A 6996-nucleotide genomic window follows, 5' to 3' on the forward strand; every position below is an offset into this window, starting at 1 on the left:
GTGCAGCCGTCCTGCCAGCAGACTTAGTGAAAGGGAGATGCCATTCCGGTGACTAGTGAACACAATCAAGATCAGATTAGATGGCAGATGTGGCTGCCCTCGGTGACTATAGAGTGCTGGCTCCAGAGGCCAATGGTTTCCTTTGAAAGCTGTGTTCAATGAGCGGAACTGGACAGCCAGGCCCAGGACAAACAAGCTCACTGTGGGAAAGGGGGTTTTCTGCTGTGGAGGTTCATTTAGTGTTAGAGAATGAACATGCCTTCCTTGTGAGAAATCACTCTGAACACTTAGAGATGAATGCACATTTGTAAGAAATGGGCTTATTGTACATGGTGTTCCCTATTAAAGTCAGCCCAAGTTTCCTCTTCCCTGTCTTCCACCCCACAAACAATATGGTCAAAATTCCGGGTTCATTTCCAGGGCTCAGCATCATTATATTGAAAAACAATGGAGCAAAAAACTTGTCTAAGGCCTCAAATTTGTTTAGTTAGAGGCTTAACTTTACTCGGTCTCTCTCTCTCTCTCTCTCTCTCTCTCTCTCTCTCTCTCCTTCTCTCCCCTTCCTCTCTGTTTCTTTTTTTATGTTTTTCTCTCTCCTTTATCTCTGTTTCTGTCTATCTTATTTACCTGTCTCTGTCTCTTCCTCTCTTCCCTTTTTTTCCTCCGATTTCCTACCCAGGATAGGATATTTGGGGTAATTTAAATGTAATTAGCCCCCATAATCCCATAATCACATTGGAAGTGGCACTATTAGGAGGTGTGGCTTTGTTGGAGTGGCTAGGGCCTTGTAGGAGGAAGTGTGTCACTGTGTAGTTGGGTTCTGAGGTTTCATTATTCAGTATACCGCCCAGTGTGCCAGTTGGTTTCCTGTTACCTGCAGAATGTATGACACTTGGCGGTTTCTTCAACCCCATGCCTACCTGCATGCCACCATCGTCCCTGCCACGATGGACTGAACCTCTGACTGTAAGTGAGCCACCACAGAGAAATGTTACCTTTAAAATAGTTGCCGTGGTCACGGTACCTCTTCACAGGAAAAGAAACCCTAACTAAGACAGTATTGAATCTCAGTTCTACCTTATTTCTTTTTCTAGAAAGGATGACATTGATGATTGACTTCCCTTTAGGACATTGCTTTGCTTTGGGTTTCAGACTTTGGACTCTAGACTTTGAGGATGGGTTGGGTTTGGTCTAACCTAGTGGTCTGGTTATATAGTGCAGGCTGACTTCGTAGTCAAGATTATTTGGCCTCAGCCCTTCAAGTACTGGGATTTGGGGTATGTGACACCATGCCAGGGTTTGCTATTGTTTCTCACAGAGTTAGTTTGGAAGTTCGTGGTGAGGAGAGCAGGGCTATTGCCAATGGGCCTGACAAGAAGACTGGGTGAAGGGAAGTGTTCCTGTTCTTCTGAGGTCAGGTCTTGGAGTGCTTTTCAAAGACTGACAGTGTTGTGAACATATATATTTATTGTTCCTTTAAGATGGAGTTGCATTACATAATCAATGTATTACTTTTTTTCTTGTAGTAATTTGAGTTGACTTTCTGTGGCTGTCTTTAAAAAGCCTTGAATAAAATAGGAAATGATTGGCAAAGCAAAACTCTGAGCATACTGAGGTCTCCTACTGCGAGATCAGTTTTTAAAAGCATCACAACCTCCCTCCTATCAACCCAAGTCTTTCGATGAAACAGATATTAACTTAAAAACAATGCCAACTTTCCGGGAAGCAGGGTTGTGGCACATGAGTATGGGTACGCAAGATTCTGGTGGAAGTTTGATCCTGAGTTGCTCTGTGATAGGCAAGCTTTGGGGTGGTACAAATGCTACCCACCTGGAGGTAGCAGGAGTGTGAACTGTCATGGGGAGACAGTGTGGGAGTAAAGCTTTGAAGTGGTAGAAGCTTCATGCTCCTTTGCAGGAAACAGGAAGAGCTATTTAGACCACATTGAGGGAAGCTTGCAGCTGGCCACCTTCCTCGTCTTCGCCCATCTTCTTCATCTTGACTTTGGCTCAGGATGTCTGGTGATTTATTAAAATGGCCACTAGTACTTCTAAGATGTGTCAGATGTGGTTCTGTCACTTAAGTTCTAACAAAATAAAAAACAAATCAGTTACTGAGAGCTTATTGCATATCAAATATATTCACTTGCATGATTTTGCTCAATTCACCTGATGACTGTATTCAACAGGATGACACAGAACCTCTAGACGCTAATAGAATTATCAAGGTCACTTGGCAGAGCTGGGAATCACACTTAGCTCTGTCCATGCAACACAGTTCTTAATGGCTAAGCCTTCCTGTGTTCTCGGCAGTGTGTGCACCAAGGCAAGGAGGTATTAAGGAGATTGTAAGCATTGCTAATTTCCCTCATTTTTTTATGGCTACCCATTTTCATAACTGTCCAATAAATTAACTTAACCTATAAATCATGCTTCTGCCACTAACGGTGTTTTTGAAAACTCTTGGGAAAATGTTGGCATTTGCTGGACTGCCATTTCTCACAGTTCTCCCTTCACAGGCAAAAGGCCTCAGAGAACATGGGGCTCATCTCAGTTTTTAAACACACAGACAACACTGGTATTTAGAATTAAAATTTCTGTAAGTGTTTCAGAGGGCAAGAGTGTCCCAGGGTAGGAGATGACCGCTCAGCATCAACTACACTGAACCTGGTCTATGTCTTAAGTTTCACATTTGAGACTCACGTTGACCACTTCTCTTTCTGAGCATTGGTCTCTCTTGGAACTCTTCTTCCCATTCAACCTCATCGTAATGCCTGCCCTAAGTCAAGATTGTCAGGAGTAATCAGAAGTTGTTTTATGTTATAGGAATAGTGCCATTACTTTCCAAAAAGCCACGTCTTCAAAATTAATGTTTAGCCTCAAATATTTGCCTTTGAATTACTGCACTAAAACTCAAAGTCCCATTATCAATAAGGACTAAGAGCACACACAGCCATTCTTGAACAGCACTCAACAGACTGATCCATGCCCTCACTCAAAAGAGTTTCCTTTTGCGGGTCGTGATGGTGCATGCTGGTAGGATTTGCTGAAGGAGGTGGAGGCAGAAGGATCATGACTATGAGGCCAGCCTGGGATACACATTTAGCCAGGCATGGTGGTGCATGCCTTTAATCCCAGGACTTGGGAGGCAGAAGCAGGCAGATCTTTACTGTTGAGGCAAATTATTGCCGTAATCTCTAGAGCACAGAAAATTTTGATTTAAAAGGACAGTTTTGTCCTTGTTTTTAGCTATCCAATATTTGTAAGTACTATGTATAGTCCTTTTTAGTACGATTCTGCCCTCAGGGAATTCTGATAGGTGCAATAGTTGAACCATACGCTACTTCCCAGCTAAGCAATTGGCTTTTGGGGTTGTAACAGCCTCTATTGAGGCCTTGGCTTTGCTTCTCAGTGAAAGTCAGCTGTACCCGAATTCCCTCCATCTTGTCATGTTGTCTCTTCCCAGACAGTCCATCGCAAAGGCTTCCGCTCGATTTGGAGTCCCCAGGTTCAGCTTCACATCCCTTTTCTGACCCTGCTTCCCTAATTCAGGGGTTGCTAACCAAAGATGTGCACCGGAAATATCAGTATAGGTTTTGTAAGACCTCAATGCCCTGATCATCTTCCCCAGGATTTTCTTGCTCAGTGTGTCTAGAGTAGAACCCTGTAACTCAGGATCTGAACATGGGTGGTAGGTAGAGTCCTTGGTGTGATCTGCATGCTACCTGGATCCACAGAGACAATGCTACATCTTTGTAATTAGAGTGAATTGAAGAGCACATTTATTCCTGTGGCCTCCTGGGAAGCTTGGCAGAGCTGTGAACTAACCCATGTTGTGGGAGTATCTTCCGCTGCCTCAGCCAATAGTCGCTGAAGCATGAGCCCACAGTGCAGCAGGGAGCGACTTCCGCTCTGTCAGCCAATAGCCGCTGAAATACCAGCCCACTGGGGCGTGGTATATTTCTCTTTTAAAAAGAGACACAGATCCGGATCAGGCCCTCTTGGTTCCGGCGCTTGGTCCCGGCTCCTGCTCCAGCGACTAGGCTCCCTTCCTGACGGTTAATGGTGTATGTAAGTTTTACCCCCCAAAATAAATAACCCCTTAAAACATAACTGGTATGGGATTGATTCGCCGATAAACCCAAGGTAGCAGAGAGTTGGCAACAGAGAAGACATTCTGCTCCAGGCTTTTTGACCCAAGTTCATGGAGTTTTGTTGATGTTTTTGTTTTCTTACATGAAAGCCTCTTCTCTCAAAGAGTTGTCAAAAGAGCTCAGGTCCTTTTCAGATTTCCTTTTGTTACTCAAAGTGGTAGGTAAAACATGAAGTGAAATGAGACCATGTCTCCCTGTTTACAATCAATTCCCAATGTCCTTGTAACTCTTGAAGATGTGGTATGATGGTACTCCAAACACTATAAGAAAAAAAGAACGTCATTCAAATATAAGCATGTGCCATTGAAATTGTACATTTTGGATTTTTGATTACAAAGAATAGGGTATAGTTTTTAAAATTAGGTTTTGAGTTTTTGGGGGGAGAAGCATATATGCAATCTCCCTCATTTCTTCCCTCCCTCTCTTCTTTCCTTCCTCCCCTGTCTGTGAAATGAGTCTCACTTTGTTTTCTAGGCTGTCCTTGAACTTCTGGACTCCGCTGTTCATCTCACCTCAACCTCCCAGGTGCTGAAACTATAGGCACAAACCACTGCCCCCAGATTTATTTCTTCTTTAATACTGACACATAATAAAAAAGTTAATGTTTTGCTGCTGTGATTTTGACATAAAGGGTCTCCTAAGGGATCATATGTTGAAGACTTGACTCCCAGCTGCTAGACTTAATCATCAGAGGTGATTGGATTGTGGTGACTGATGCAGCCAATGAATTAATCCCCAGATTAGACATGTGACTGCAGGCATGTTCTCTGAGACAACAGAGACAATGTCTATTTCCTAAGGTGATGTCATTATTGGAGGTGGGGCCTAGTTGAAGGAAGTATGTCACTGAGAACATGTCTTCCAAGGATATATCTCATGCCCTGCTCTTTCTTCCCCAACTCTGCTTTCTGGATGCTACCATGCCCTTCTCCCATGATTCTCTGCTGCACCTCACATCCCAGAACAGCAGAGTCAATCAACCAGGACTAAAACCTTAAGAGGCTGTATCCAAAATAAAGTTTTTCTTCCTTTAAAAAAACTTCCATAAAGTTGTTTATGGCAGATAATCTGACATAGTGAAGAAAATTAGAAAACAAAAACAGGTTTGTCTTTGTGCTTCCCGGCTCTCCTTGTTTCCAGGTAATGATCTCAGTAGGACAGGACTTAGGATTTAGCACAGGGCTTTGATATTCAGGGACTGTAAGATGCAGCCAAATGAGTAATTAACTCTCGGAACAGAACAAGGGGCTCTTACATGGAACTCCTGAGATTTTAAAAATTATTAGCAAAACTGGATGTGCACGTGATGTTAAAAGTGTGCTCTGAGAATTTACCAGGGAGGGCTGTATGTGGGGGAAGAGAGAGGTTTTAGGAAGTCAGCCTTGTGGCAGATGGTTGGCTCATCTTCCATTATTCCTGGATAATGAATATCTTAGATAGGTATTCTCTTATAATGGGTAGCATGACATGGTAGGTAAAGGAGAATTGATAGAAAGCATTCGATTTAGAGATTTAAAAACAGAAATCTTCCAGCAAGTCCTACTTGGAATGTGTTTTTGGTGTTACAACTGTAACCGGACAAAGTCCATTTTGTTTCCTGTAGAACCAAAGAAAGGAAATTGTTGTCTCCACCATTCTCAGAGGATGGTTAGAACACCAGGGTGGGGCTTTTTAAAAAACAATGTAGGCATTTTTAGACTGGAAAACAGCACTCCTTACAAAAGTCACACACTTCTCTTCATGTCCTTGGCATATGGTTTCCAAGCATTTTATAAAGGCCGCTTCTGAGCTAGATACCCTGCAGTCTAGGGAGCCAAGGCAGCCTAAGACTGCATCGCAGTTTTGAATCTTTTTGGCAAAATACATAATAAACACTTTCATCAAAGCAGAGGCAGCACGTGAAGCAAGATAAAGCAGGGTTTCAATCTGCCCCGGGGGGTTGATAGGCCTTGTGAGAAGGTGAGGGGTGGGCTGTGCAGTCAGCAGGTGTGCAGGGTCCCAGGTGTGAGACAGAGACGTGAGGGTCAAAGCAGCAGCTCCCAGAGAGACAGTCTCTTCTGGCTAAGCAAGACCCAGCATTCGTTTTTGCAGGCTGACATACACCTGCCCTCTTTAGTATTGCTACATAGTCAAAAGAGAGTGACTCCTGGGGACAGAGCAGGGTGACATTTTTAAAGGTCCTGGAGGTGCTGGTGTGCATTCTGAGCGTCATTCATCGGCATCATCCTTCATGTTAACTTTGGGTAACACAGAGGCTGCAAAAGAGATCAGATACTAGGAGGACATGTTTTTATAACCAGGCTATTGTATTTAAAGTTGCCGAGGGGGGGGGGACTTCAACCTCCCCCCAAGAAGGAATTCTCAGTGGTTGAAGATAAGGGGACAGTTTCTTTAAGAAGCTCACAGCTGTAGCTCTAACTATTGCTCAGTGGCCCAGTCCAGAGGAGAAATGCTTCCTGGTTTATATATGGCTGGGCATTGTCATAGTCTGTGACCATCTTGGGGCAGTCTTCTCATTGCCACCCCAAAAGAGACTGTTTCCAGAGCTAAGCAAGGTTTCCAGAAGCTGAAATGTGCAGGTTTCTAGCTAGGACAGTTGCATCCTTAGCAAGCAGAATATGCTGCATGGGTGGATGCCGGTGGTTGCTTCTCACAGGAGAGGGACAAATTCCACCCTTTCCAGAGAAGATGGCGGGGCAAGCGGCTCCACAGAGCAGACTTCAGCAGTTCAGATTTGGCCCCATTGTCTTAGATCAGGCAGGGTTTCTCATTCTGTTTGCTTATCCCTATGTAACCTAATATTTCCTAAGTAAGCTTGTTAATCACATTTATTAAATGTTAAA

The sequence above is a fragment of the Myodes glareolus genome, chromosome 20, assembly GCF_982192425.1.
Source record: "Myodes glareolus chromosome 20, mMyoGla1.1, whole genome shotgun sequence".
Classification (NCBI taxonomy): domain Eukaryota; kingdom Metazoa; phylum Chordata; class Mammalia; order Rodentia; family Cricetidae; genus Myodes; species Myodes glareolus.